We start from the raw sequence: 15,666 nt of genomic DNA, 5'->3' as shown, positions 1-15,666 counted from the left end.
GGAATGTTCAAAGCTCAAAAAGGCAAACTGAAGAAACACTTTTTATATCTAAAAAACTATGATTACAATGTGTGTCTGGATTACTGGCAACAATTTTAATTTCCTGGGTTTGTCAAAAAATAAAAAAAGAGAAGAAAGTAATACAAAAAATAAAAAAAGAGAAGAAAGAAATGAACACCATAATGTCAGAATGTGGTCATGGATAAAGCTATTGGCTGTGATTCAGGCCTGATTAAAGTTAAGGAAAGAAAAAATAAATAACTTATATAAATGGTATGGGCTTTTCTTCTGTAAATGAATAATTAGAAAACTATTGAAAAGTTCATTTCCCACCTCTCACCATATATTCTTCCTGAGACTGTGATGCCTAAGTGCATGTTATTTACTGTTCTGCCTATTAAAACCTATCATTTTATAAAGGAAACCCATTCTGAAGTTGATCAAGAGTGAATAGTTGTTACCTAGGAAACAAATATAATTCCTACCACTATTGTGTACTTTATTTTAAATGAGAAATTGTATCCTTCTCAATTACTCAGTGAGATGGGAAAGTGGTAAACAATACTATAAATCTCTAGAATTCACTTCATGGTAATAGCGGATTAAACACTTGGGCAACTAGAATTCACACAGCCAAATAGAACTTAGAGGATTCACTACTATATAATTCTCCAAGGATCATGAACATAACAGGGGAAGGAAATTGGCTACTCAGCACCAGTACTGCTCTGCGTCTTATCTAATTGTACATAGCCTAGGTTAGCTGAGCTAAGGACATCTCCTGCTGTGTCAAAAATAGATAACAGTGCCTAAAGTTGATAATAATTGACAAAGAAAAAAAATTGTGCTGTAAATGACAGAACTGCCTCAGAGGATTATTAAATGTATTATCTTGAAAAGATTGGATTTTCACAAGACTATCAAATGGGAGGAGGGGACTAAGGAGAGTAAGAAAACTAAGACAGTTAATTGAATTTGCAAGACACATTGTGACAAGGAGAAAATCAAGGGAATTACATGGATAATTCAAGGGAAAAAAGACACCCTTTCTTAAAGTGTTGTGTTTTCAGTTTATAGTTTTATTTAAGTGTGTGTGGGAGAAAGAAAGAGAGAGAGAGAGAGAAAGAAAGAAAGAAAGAAAGAAAGAAAGAAAGAAAGAAAGAAAGAAAGGAAGGAAGGAAGGAAGGAAGGAAGGAAGAAAAAGAAAGAAAGAAAGGAAGAAAGGAAGGAAGGAAGGAAGGAAGGAAGGAAGGAAGAAAGAAAGAAAGAAAGAAAGAAAGAAAGAAAGAAAGAAAGAAAGAAAGAAAGAAAGAAAAAGAAAGAAAGGAAGGAAGAAAGAAAGAAAGAAAAGAGAGAGGGAAGAGAGAAAGAAAGAAAGAGGAAGAGAGAAAGAGAGGAGAGAGAGTGAGTTTTGGAACCATCTTAATATTAATGGTAATGGAGCCAATACTATTCTCACCACGGCTTTGTTCAAATGAGAAAATGCTCTCTATATCTGTGTAATGAAGTGGAAAGAATATTGTCTTAGGAGTTAGGGAACTGCACTTTGCTGCTCACTAATTGTGTAACTTGGCCAAATCACTGACATTTAAAATCATATTTTTCTGCTTTGAAGTGGTTCACATCATCTTTTTATTATTTATTTGACCTGGAAGCCAGATACTCACATAGATACCATCCAGTATTGAGTTAGAACCAAATCCAGCCAAGTTGCTGATATTCAGTATCCTTAACTCGATAGTCTAAAACTGCCCTTCTTTCTAATAATTTGGATTTCCATTAAAAAAGAAAAGTTTAGAAGTGGGGTTGCTTGATCATGTGGTAGTTCTATTTTTAATTTTTTGGAAAAACTCCATTCTGTTTCCCATAGTGCCTATACCAATTTACATTCCAATTACATACAATCACATATAATTCCAATTTACATACCAATTACACTATAGTGCACAAGGGTTCCCTTTTCTCCACATCCTTGCCAACACTTGTTATCTTTTGACTTTTTGATAATGGCCATTTTAACAGGTGTGAGGTGATATCTCATTGTGATTTTGATTTGCATTTTCGGATGATTAGTGATGTTGAGTGATCCTTTCATATACTTTTCATATACCTGTTCTTGATTTATAGGTCTTCTTGGGAAAAATGTCTATTCAGGTCCTTTGCCCATTTTTTAATCAGGTTGCTCTCCACTCACAGTCCCTAATAAAAAGCATGTGCCCGGGGCGCCTGGGTGGCTCAGTCAGTTAAGCGACTGCCTTCAGCTCGGGTCATGATCCCAGGCTCCTGGGATCGAGCCCCACATCAGGCTCCCTGATCCACGGGAAGCCTGCTTCTCCCTCTCCCACTCCCCCTGCTTCTGTTCCCTCTCTTGCTGTCTCTCTCTCTCTCTCTCTCTGTCAAATAAAAGAATAAATAAATCTTTAAAAAAAAAAAAGGCATGTGCCCTGGGTCCTGCCATGCTTTCTCAGCTTGCCTTGACCTACCCCTCCCCCCACCAAGGTGTGCTGGGTACCTGCCCCATGACCTGTGAGCAACAGACCCCTGTTTTGCTTCTAGTCCTTGTTGAACCATGGCTCATCACTGATACCCCAGAGCTCTACTTAAATGTTCACTTAACAAAGTCACGACAACATATAATAGAACTGTATTCAAATTTTAAAAAGAAGAAAATCCTGCCATTTGTGACAACATGGATAAACTTTGAAGACATTATGCTAAATGAGTTAAGCCAGACAGAGAAATGTATGATCTCACTTACATGTGGAATCTAAAAAAAGAAAAGAAAAAAGAAAGACAACAACAACAAAAAATTGAACTCATAGAAGTAGAGAGTAGAATGGTGGTTACAGGGTGGTGGGAAGAGATGCTGGTCAAAAGCTACAAAGCTGCAATTATGCAGGATGAGTAAATCTAGAAGCCTGATGTACAACATGATGACTATAGCTAATAAGACAAAATTGAATACTGGGAATATGATGAGAGGTGCTCTCATCACATACACAAAAAGGTAACTATGAGAGATGATATGTTAATTAGCTTGAGTACAGTAATCAATCATTTCACTATATGTATGTATATCAAGTCATCATGTTATATATTTAAAATATGTACTATTTTTATTAAAAAAAGAAAAAGAAAAAAGAAACACAATAATTTTGGCAACAGTTGTCCATTGATGGTGTGAGTGATTACAACTGCTATATTAATTGGAATGAAGAAAATAATCTATGTTTCTCTCTGTAGTATCAGCACATTATTATGTTTATATCCCAAATAATATTTTTTGGTGATAATTCTAGTAATAACCTAGCCTGAGAGTTTATCCTTCAGACTTAATGTGACACATCACAGAACTCAGCCTTAATTTTCTCGAGCTGTATATGGATCTAATAAAATATAATCAACTCCAATATCTTACATTTGCCTCCTTTGTATTAAGCTGGCCCTCATGGGAATTACAAAGACATCGTGGAAATGGTCCTGAACCAGTTAACAATAAAAATCTTTTTCCCTGAAGAAATTAATATACCATTTTGGGTACAATTTATTATTACATGTTCATTTTAGATAGAACAGCAGGCAGCCTCAAGTAGAGATATTGTAATAGTGTCCTCAGAGTCCCTGCCTGTTACTGCTGATCAGAACCCACACACTTAATTCTTATTACACATCAATTGTCTGCACACTTTGAAATAACCACCTAATGCATCAGTTAATTAAATTTAATATATTCAGAATATAAATGACTGAAAATGTCATTTAAAAATTTTACTTATAGGGCGCCTGGGTGGCTCAGTTGGTTAAGCGACTGCCTTCAGCTCAGGTCATGATCCTGGAGTCCCGGGATCGAGTCCCGCATCGGGCTCCCTGCTCGGCAGGGAGTCTGCTTCTCCCTCTGACCCTCCCGACCCTCCCCCCTCTCATGCTCTCTCTCTCTATCTCATTCTCTCTCTCAAATAAATAAAATCTTTAAAAAAAAAAAAAAAAAATTTTACTTATAGATGTTTTCTTTGATGACTCTTAAATTATCATAGATGAAAATAAAAGTACATAAAAGGTAAGCACATAATGTCCTATAAAATATTGACATTTAAGAAAATGTTCTTAAATACATAGACATACCAGTCCTTAGTTTCTGTAAAAAAAACTCATTGCTTGGCATAGAAAAACTGAGAAAACATCAGCTAATAGAAGGAAAGAATTGGACTTAGGATCCTCACACCAATCTACAATTCCTGAGCTGTTCTACTAGTTATCAAAACTGAAATATTACTCATCTGTAGCCTGGTTAAAAGATCGATTTACCTCTACTTGTCCTATGTAAACAAGAATGCAGTGAGCTCCTAGTGAGAATTTTTGGAACCTGTCGTGAAATCCTGGTCGTTTTGAGCAAAGAGGGTATCGAGAGACGCTACCACATTCAGCAGAGGAATGCTTCTGGGAGTGTGCAGGCTCTGTGCCTCTGGTGGAGCAACATCAGGCACCTGACTGGAATCTGGGGATGATTCCAGTCGTGGGACCCAATGCTTTTGGCTCTAACAAAGGGTGAGACCACTAGAATATTCTCTGACATAGTCTGAAAGACTCTTTCCTTAAGATCCAAGAGAAAAGTCACATAACCAAAGAAAACAGATCATGACTCTCCATTTGGGAATCCAGTAAGCCCAAGGCAGTACCCGTGGCTGTGAAAAGCTAGACTGATGTCAATGAAGACAAGTTTCAGGTGCTGAAAGAATACTAACTAAACGTGTTACTGACCATACAACAGAATGGCCAGTAACCCATGCAAAGAAAGTTAAAAATTGCCAAGGACATCAGGGAAATCCAAATCAAAACCTCAATGAGATACCACCTCACACCAGTCAGAATGGCTAAAATTAACAAGTCAGGAAACGACAGATGTTGGCGGGGATGCAGAGAAAGGGGAACCCTCCTACACTGTTGGTGGGAATGCAAGCTGGTGCAGCCACTCTGGAAAACAGTATGGAGGTTCCTCAAAAAGTTGAAAATAGAGCTACCATATGATCCAGCAATTGCACTACTGGGTATTTACCCCAAAGATACAAAAGTAGGGATCTGAAAGGGTACGTGCACCCCGATGTTTATAGCAGCAATGTCCACAATAGCCAAACTGTGGAAAGAGCCAAGATGTCCATCGACAGATGAATGGATAAAGAAGAGGTGGTATATATATACAATGGAATATTATGCAGCCATCAAAAGGAATGAGATCTTGCCATTTGCAATGACGTGGATGGAACTGGAGGGTATTATGTTGAGTGAAATAAGTCAAACAGAGAAAGACATGTATCATATGATCTCACTGATATGAGGAATTCTTAATCGCAGGAAACAAACTGAGTGTTGTTGGAGTGGGGGGTGGGGTGGGAGGGATGGGGTGACTGGGTGATAGACACTGGGGAGGGTATGTGCTCTGGTAAGCGCTGTGAATTGTGCAAGACTGTTGAATCTCAGATCTGTACCTCTGAAACAAATAATGCAATATATGTTAAGAAAAAAAAAAAAGAAAAAGGTAGCGGGAGGGGAAGAATGAAGTGGGGGAAATCGGAGGGGTAGACGAACCATGAGAGACGATGGACTCTGAAAAACAAACTGAGGGATCTAGAGGGGAGAGGGGTGGGAGGATGGGTTAGCCTGGTGGTGGGTATTGAGGAGGGTACGTTCTGCATGGAGCACTGGGTGTTATGCACAAACAATGAATCATGGGACACTTCATCTAAAACTAATGATGTAATGTATGGGGATTAACATAAGAATAAAAAAAATAAATAAAAAAAAAAAGAATGTCTTGCAAAAAAAAAAAAATTGCCAAGGAGAAGATATAAGCCTCCAAAAACTCTAACAGGAGAGGAAGAAGGTTTGGGGATTTGGGATTCCACTGGCTTTTCATATCCAGTGATATGAATTGGAGTCAAAGACATTTTATTTTATTTTATTTTTTTTAATTAATTTATTTTTTTTTAAGATTTTATTTCTTTATTTGAGAGAGAGAATGAGAGAGAGCACATGAGAGGCGGGAGGGTCAGAGGGAGAAGCAGACTCCCTGCTCAGCAGGGAGCCTGATGTGGGACTTGATCCTGGGACTCCAGGATCATGACCTGAGCCGAAGGCAGTCGCTTAACCAACTGAGCCACCCAGGCGCCCCTGACATTTTAGTTATATACACTTTCTTAGAATATTTACTTCTTTATTATATTTTCTTATCTTGCTCCATTGGATTAAGACACTGGGAAGGCAAGACTGATTTTTAAGGATTATCTAAAATATTTGTCAAGTCAGGAGGCCCTCAAAACGATCTTCCTCAAAAAATTTAGTACGGCAACACTAACTAACATGGAGGTACATATCTTGGATGAAATATTCAGCTTCTGGCTACCACTTCTAATTTCCTAGTTACGTACCATTAAGTGAAATGAAACTTCGAATAAGTCACACCAAGAAGCAACAGCTTTATAAACTGCTTCTACCGACTGTCCTAGCAGTAAAAAGCTGCCCAGGGGGACCCTGTCGCCAGTGAGATGCTTCTTCTTCAGACATACCCAAGCAAGCCAAGAACCTATGCACTGGTTTTAACTCCTTTCTCTTGGGTTCCAGGAGGGTTAATATCAATTTACACTTTGTTGAAGAAACCAGGGGCCTATGCCTTTGTTCTCTGTAGGTTCCCAAATACCCTTAGGGTAAAATAACACTGTCACTGAGGAAAGTTGAGAAATCCTAAATTAGTTTATTGTTTGTTTTTACAATTTCAAGTCTTACGTACAATTCTTCTGAGCTTTGTGACCTGGAACAATTTGACATTTCCATGGATGGGTGCAGTAATCCCCGCCCCCTTATCTGCTGGTTTCAGTTACCCACGGTCAACCATGGTCTAGAAGAAGATGGTCCTCCTGGGGCACTTGGGTGGCTCAGTCGGTTAAGCCTCTGCCTTCGGCTCAGGTCATGGTCCCAGGGTCCTGAGATGGAGTCCCACATCAGGCTCCCTGCTCAGTGGGGAGTCTGCTTCTCCCTTTCCCTCTGCCCAGCCCCTCCTCATGTTCTCTCTCTCTCTCAAATAAATAAATAAAAATCTTAAAAAAAAAAAGATGATCTTCCTTCTGATATATTGTCAAAAGGTAACAATAGCCTAACATTACGTCACAACACGCACGCCATTAATCTCACTTCGTCTCATCACGTAGGCATTTTATCATCTCACATAATCACAAGAAAAAGGTGAGTACATACAATCAGATATTTAGAGAGAGAGAGACAACATTTACATAACTTTTACTACAGCAGATTGTTATAATTATCCAATTTTATTACTAGTTATTGTTGTTAATTTCTTACTGTGCCTAATTTATAAATTAAACTTTGTCACAGGTATGCATATATAAGGAGAACATAGTATACGTCATGTTAGGACTATCTGCGGTTTCAGGTATCTTCTGGGGGGTCTTGGAACATATCCCCTGCACATAAAGAGGGACTACTGTATCTCATTTTCCCAGACCCAGTGCCAGGTCCTCTCTTTTGAAGAGAAATTAAAGGAAAAATGCGTTGTCATTCATGACCCAGACCTACTCTTCTGTCAGTGGTCATCCTCGATTATGTTCCTCCTTCCAGGTCACACTGGGATGAAAGTGCACATGGCAGCCCCAGTGTCTGAGTCTTAATGGTAATGTGGGAAATAGTCATCTATGCATTTAAATATCTATCCATTGGGGACCCAAATACATGGGAAACAGAACCCACTCAGGAAATGTTATTTGGCGAATAATTATTTGTTCTCAAGTTTAAGGTATATATCCTAAATTCCTGTCATTTATTTGGCTGAATTTTTATTTTTAATTTGTCTTTAATGTTGGAATTATTTCATCTTTGTGTATATAAATTATGACTGAAATGAAAATAATATTTGAACTGTGTAGGTTGACTGGGTAGAGATTCCCAATTTAGGAAAACAGCCTTTACATAAGATGTCTGTGATCAATAATTCTTTGTCAGCTATCAAACTCATGCATAAAACATCTTACATATGCATAATTTGTGGCATGTTCAAATAGCCTTTAAAAATAATTTTCTTTTTTCTTTTTCTATTCCAATCTTTTTTTTTTTTTTTCAAATAAACTGGGCCCCCAATTTGTTTTCCATGAAATTACTCTCCAGACTCTTCAAATGTATTCCTCTCAGAGTTGTCCTCTTGGAGCATTTATTTAGTTCTGAAAGCAGCATCCATCTGATTTGTCTGCAATCATTGTTTCAGATGAGCGCATTCCCAAGGACAAATTTAAAAGCACTAATGCAGCTTGATCTCTTTGAAGTGGCCTACTCAGCTGCCAGCACTCAGCATTCACAGAGCTCTCTGGTCCAGCTCTAGCGTTCTCAGTAAGTACCTCCAAGTTTTTATTCTGCTTTCACAAGAACACTGCACGCTTTGCTCTCAGTATGTTCTGGAAGGTTCTTCTCCAAGGAAGGGTGAACAGGGAATCCCAGAGAGAAAGGAAATGGTGCCCGCTGGAGGAAAGGAAAAAGCTTTGCCAATTTTCTGGTCTTGGTAAAATCATTCTTTCACAGAAGTCACTGTGAATCTTGCTGCTTACAAGGCTGAAAACAAACATTTAATTAGGGCTATATGAAGTTAAACTGACAGGCTCGCTCTATCTTTGTGCCGGTGTGTGTGTGGGGGGGGGGGTGTATACGTGTAAACATGTGACTTTTATTTCAAAATCAAGTGATTCCTAGTTGAAAGTGATTCAATTATGTAGTACAATATACCCCATTAGATATAAGACTTGTTAAGTCTGCATTTGCTAAGAAGTGCTTCTTAACAACTCTAAGAAATGTATCTTGACTATAATTTTCAGGCAGCCCCATCCTGTTCACATTGCCTTTCTTAACAGTACCTGAAAAGGGTTTTTTAACTCAAGGTTTTATAACAACAAAAAAAGATTAGCTGAGAATGACTGAGCCCACTCTATGGCATGAAATCTAGTGCTTAATAAACATTTAACTTAACATCAAGCAACAACTAGAATTTATACAGAGAGGATTTTATCCTGATCCCTAAAAAATAGAAGGCACTCTTAGGCACCTGAGGTTTCGAAATGTGTGTGTGTCTTTTTTTTCCCACAAAACTTCTCTTTTGACGGTGTTGTTTACTGGAACTTGTTTCCTATTTCCTGTGTCCCCAGATATAGAACCGTGACTTGGAGAAGAGAACACGGTGTTAAAAAGTGTGACATTTGGAATCAACCACTTGCTCTATCTCTTACTACTTGTTAGAATTGGGCAAGCTACTTAACCTCTCTGACTTTCAGTTTATTCCTCTATAAAACAGATAGCAACATGGCAGTTATTTAAAACTTACCATATTTTAGGCCATCAGGGTAACTGTCTTACTAAACAGTATGTGTCTACCACTACACAGGCCAGTGGAACACTGGAACAGAAGACATTCACTCCTCTGTAGCACGTGATTGCAGACTGTTCTGAATCCATGTGAGCCATTGGTTCTATGCAGCTCAGAGGTTCCTTTCGTAGAAAAAGCTAAAAACTTTGATGTGGATGAACGTTCGCTGCTCCTTCATAACTTTGCTACCAGTTGTTATAAAAGTAAGTCTCGGACCAAATTCTGCATTCATACAGACGTACATTAATGAAACGTGTGTTAGCAGGCAGACAAGAGTTCCAATGTTGTTGAAGTTTGGTAGTGACCCAGCTCACTGTCTTTTTAAAACAAATAATAGCTCACACAGGAGTAAGTCGCTAGAAAGAGACCTAACAGTATTTCAGAGGCTTATTTTGTTACCTTTACAAATTAGCCTTAAGCAAAAAAGAATTCTGTCACCAAAAGATCAGACTCAAATCCATTTAGCAATCCAGCCTTAGGTGACATCCTGTTACGCTCAGCATTTGTGCCCCTCCCCACCAATTCATATGTTGAAGCCCTAATCCCCAAAGAGATACTCTTTGTAGGTGGGACCTTTGGGAGGTGATTAGGTTTAGATTAGGTCATGAGGGTGGGGCCCTCATGATGAGGTTAGTGTCTCATAGAAGAGGAATACAGAGAGCTCTCTCTACATGCACAACCACTGAGAAAAGGCCATGTGAGGACACAGCCAGAAGGCAGCTGTGTATAGCTGAGAAGACAGCCTTCATCAAGAACTAAATCTGTCAGCACCTTGGTCTTGGACTTCCCGGCTTCTAGAACTGTGCGAAACGTCTGTTGCTTAAGCCACCTGGCATGTGGTATCTTGTTATAGCGGGTCATGCTGACTAAGACATATCCCAAGGGTACAGGTGACAAATTTCATAGATTCTAATTCCTCGTTTAATCCAACTGTTAAGTGTGTTTCCATACTTTAACCAATATACATATCTTGAACTCTACTCATTTCACAATTGAGAACCCATTTCTACCATCCATTATGCTGGTTAACAAGCAACTAACTTCACCAATGAAAATCCGTTTCTGATATTAATTATGCTAATTAGCCACTCATCTGTATTTCATTAAATATAAGATAGATGAAGCTCATGTTATAAAGGCTTTTCTGCTATAATACTGGCTGACCACCCATGGAGTGTGGATTTTTTTTTTTATTATTGGAACAAATAACTGTCCAACAGTCCTAAAGTGAGGTGAAAACCACTAATGCATACCTTCATATCCCATTTTATGCTGAAGAATTTTAAAAGTAAGTTACTAACATCATGACACCAGCTATCTCATCTTTTCTCTCTGTCTCTTTGTCTTTCTCTGACCTATGGTTTCTATTCCTTTTTTTCTACCGAAGGTAGAAACCAGGGTAGTTTTTTTGGCAGGTTGATTCCTCCTTGAATCCACATCAGCAGCTTATACTTCTCCACACTGTCACACAACTTTTGCAGAAGCCATGACACCTTGTTACTTCCTTTTACCAAATATAACCCTCTGGGTTCAGTCTCCTGAGGTTTTTATAGTTTCATAATTCCATGATTACTATATGTGGCCTATAATGCCCTGGCACTGGTTCACACTGCCTTATCGTCTAGGACAATAAAGGCAATCATATGGAGGGAAAATTGGAGTAGAACTTTCTAGGCTAAGAAATATAGTACAGTTGTCTACCACACATAGGCTACATATGGGCCACACATATGCCAAATTCTATCAATTTCCTAAGTCTTCTTTGCTTTTCCCCCACATATTGGAGGCATACTCCTTTAGACCATTTGTAGAAACAGAATTACCCAAAAATCAACCAGTGGATTATACTTGTGGAAAGAGCTAAAATTTCAAAAAGCCAGGTGTAATATAATCTAAACACACATACTGTTCCTATTCTGTAATTTCACATGGAAATGTGAATTTGGAACAGTTAGTAATGTGTGCAAATGGATTAGGTATCTTTGCTTTTGCCAACATGAAATGTGTAGGTCTTTTAATTTGTGTTGGTGAGTAGAGGTTTAAGGACATAAATATGGGTGATATATGCCTACCTTTTACCCTCCACACTTTGGCAAGACTCATAGATCTTGGCTGGAGAATTAGTCCTTTCTTGGCTTTTGTTTCTCTTTTCCTCACCTTATATTTTATATAGAAACTATTTCCTCTTGAGTTCCTTCTTACACCTTAATTCAGTGGCCCATTCTAGTTTATTCATTCCAGATGTTTCTTATGCAAAGCATAAAATACATAATGTATGACATACTTGTGGGTAGCCATGCTTTTTCATTCACCCTTATATTGGGTTTCTTGGCATCCTAAATTTTTATAGGTGATGAGATTTCATGTAACACAATAACAATGTTTCACATTATCTGGTATTATATGCATTTAAAAGAACTTCAATTATTTTACAAATACCACACTCATTCATTTTGTGTGGCTAGAGAGGGTAAGATTTCAGATGTCTACTTTTTAAGTGGGATTTAGAAAGTTTAGAAAGAGAAGTTTGTTTGTTTGTTTGTTTTTGCCCAGAAAATCTGACTGATTCTTTTAAACTACTGGGCTATGCATATATTGAAAGAAATGTGAAGAATTAATAAGAGGAGCAATCTGTTATACTAGAGGTTGGAAATACATTTGATGAAACTATATATATATATATATAGTTATATATATAGTTATATATGTTTAGAAAGGTTGTAAAGGTAAAATCACATGGGTAAATACACTTAGAAATATTCTGAATATTGTATTTGCATGATAAATGTTTAAATTGCTATATTTAAAAGAATTTGTCTCAATCAGAAAATTTATATAAAGAAATAGATGACATAAATAAGAGAATGCTGCAATGTTTATATTTTGTGATCACAATAGTGAGGTGGTGCTAGAATATTATTGGAATTTGGCTACACTGGGGATTTACACATAAAAATAATGAAGTCTGAAAGATTTATGATGAAAACTTTAACAAACTGGGTATAGAGGGAACATATTTCAACATAGTAAAGGCCACACATGACAAGTCCATAGCTAACATCATATTCAGTGGTGAAAGCTGGAAAATACATTTGATGAAACTATATATATATATATATATAGTTATATATATAGTTATATATGTTTGAAAGGTTGTAAAGGTTGTAAAGGTTCCTATGATCAGGAACAAGACAAGGATGCCCACTTTCTCCACTGTTTTTCAACATAGTTTTGGAAGTCCAGCCAGAGAAATTAGGCAAGAAAAAGAAATAAAAGGCATCCATATTGGAAAGGAAGAACAAAAATTCCATTTACAATTGCATCAAAAAGAATAAAATAACTATAAATAAATTTAACCAAAGAGGTGGAAGACCTATATCCTGAAAAATAAACACATTAATGAAAGAAATTGTAGAAGACACAAATAAATGGAAAAGTATACCACTCTTGGATTGGAAGAATTGGTATTAAAATGTCCATACTACACAAAGCAATCTGCATATTCAAGTGTAATGCCTATCAATTCCAATGATATTCTTCACAGAAATAAAACACATAATCCTAAAACTTATATGGTACCATAAAAGATCCTGAATTGCCAAAGTAATCTTGAGAAAGAACAAAGCTGGAGGCATCACAGTCCCTGATTTCAAACTATATTATAGAGCTATAGTAGTTAAAACAATATAGTATTGCCATAAAAACAGACAGGTTGATCAATGAAACAAAATAGAAAGCCCAGAAATAAACTCATGCTTATATATGGTCAATAACAGTGACAAAGGAGCCAAGAATACACAATGGGGAAAGGACAGTCTCTTCCATAAATGGTATTGGGAAAAAGGGACAGCAACATGAAAAAAAATGCAATTATCTTACATCATACACAAACGTTAACTCAAAATGGATTAAAGACTTGAATGAAGACCTGAAACCATAAAAATCCTAGAAAAAAACATAGGTGATAAGCTTCTTGACATAGGTCTTGGCAATGATTCTTTTAAATATGACACCAAAATCAAAAGAAACAAAAGCGAAAATAAGCAAGTGGCCTACATTAAACTGAAAAGCTTCTGCATAGCAAAGTAAACCATCAGCAAAATGAAATGGTAACCTGCTGAATTAAGAGAAAGTAGTTGCAAATCACATACCTGATAAAAGGCTACTATGCAAAATATACAAAGAACTCATGCAACTCCATAATCCAATTAAAAAGTGGGCAGAAGATCTGAAAAGACATTTTCCCAAAGAAGATATACAGTTGAACAACAGGTATAGGAAAAGATGTTTGATATCATTAATTATCAGGGAAATGTAAACCAAAGCCACAATAAGCTGTCACCTCACACCTGTTAGAATGACTATCGTCAAAAAAACAAGACATAACAAGTGTTAGTGAGAATGTGGAGAAAAGGGAATCTTTTTGCACTGTTGGTGGGAATGTAAATTGGTACAGACAATAGAGAAAACAGCATGGAGGTTCCTCAAAAAATTAAAAATGTAACTGCCATGTAATCCAGCTACTCCACTTTTGGGTATTTTTCCAAAGAAAACAAAAACACTAATTTGAAAATGCACCCCTATATTCACTGCAGGTTTATTTATAATAGCCAAGATAGATAGATAGATAGACAGATAGATGATGGATAGATAGAGATAAAATATTATTCAGTCATAAATGAGAATAAAATCTTGCCATTTTGACAACATGGATCAACTTCAAGGACATTATGCTAAGTGAAATAAGACAGAGAAAGACAAATACCATACGATCTCTCTGATCTCTGGAATCTAAAAAACAGTTCACAGATAATGAAGAACAGATTGGTGGTTGCAAGCGGCAGAGGGTAAGAGAAATGGGTGAACTGGTTTTTTGTTTGTTTAAATAATTTAAATAAAATTTCTTTAGTCTTGAAGAAATTCTAGAATAAAAAAATATTTTAACTTGTTTAACAAATGTTTCCGAAACATATTTAATCACAGAACCACAATATGATACCTGGGACTTCTAATTTAAGCTCCAATATGTAATCAGGTTGGAGGTCACCATTCTTATCCTTACAATAAATAAAAATGAAACAATTTGAAAATCAATTCCTTTTCATGGACCCATCAGAGAACTAAGGTTGCAAGGCAAACTGCCTCTCTGAAATCTGGAAAGATTGATGAATACCGTTGCAACTAAGATCTGTTTATCTGGAACAGAAGCCACCAGAGCCATAACTGGTAGGAACACTTAAATGGTAATTCTGATGAATCACTGGAGGCTAAGAGTGAAATTGCATTAGAATGAGAAACTCCAGGTGATTGCTGTCTAAATGGGGCCCCCACACTCTGAACGGTGTTACCTCTGGGAACTCCACCAGGTTCTTACATAAAAGAGCTGAGAAAGATCCCCTCACGACTCTGGCAGAGGCAGAAAAAGAGTAATCATCATAAAATATACACAGTGCATTTTCTGTAACAAAAACTTACTACCCTCCAACAAAACAAACCTTTACTAGAGCTTTATCCCACTTAGGAAAAGGCATTTCTTCCGCTCCAGCCCCCTCTAACCTTCCTGTCTTACCTAAGGAGTGTGGCAAGAAGAGAAAACTAAGAAATATTTTGAAGGTCCCAGGCCAGGAAGACAAGCCAACTAAAAAAACCTGAAATTTAATTACAGTATTACAGAATTCTTCTCTTGCCCCACAGGTTACCATGATGCCAACAGGTCTCCAGTATAATGCAGTGGATTACAGTTGAAAGAGCTCCATGATGCCAACATTGTCTTAGGGAGAGAACTTAGGGAAGCCCAAAGTCAAAAGAGGAGACAAAACAAGGAGAGTAGAGAAATTTGCAAGAAATGTTCAAAGGAGGCCTTCAGGGAGAAAAAAAATGATATGGATGAGAAACTCAGATATACATTAAAAAACAAACAAAAAAGGAAGAGAATGAGCCTGAAACATTATAAATTGTAAGGAAGGGCTAAAAAAAAAAAAAAAATCCACAATAATGAGGAGATAGGTCAAAGGGAAACCATAGCTAACTAAAATAGTTACCAAAGCCAAAGCTAGAACAATTTGAACAACAACAAGATCATATTGAATTATAACCCAAAGTATAAAATAAATGTTCACAAGTATAAATATTTATATTTAAATATATTTTTATATATAATAAATAAGAAAATATAGATCAGACTCCCATGCAAGAACGTGCAAAAAATTGACATAGATATTCTGCCCAAAAAGAGGTGGAGCCTAACTCCAAAT

The sequence above is a fragment of the Mirounga angustirostris genome, unplaced genomic scaffold, assembly GCF_029215605.1.
Source record: "Mirounga angustirostris isolate CCGP_5_RB_7025 unplaced genomic scaffold, mMirAng1.0.hap1 SCAF_15, whole genome shotgun sequence".
In the NCBI taxonomy this organism is placed as follows: Eukaryota; Metazoa; Chordata; class Mammalia; order Carnivora; family Phocidae; genus Mirounga; species Mirounga angustirostris.
Note: the sequence above shows the minus strand (reverse complement) of the source record.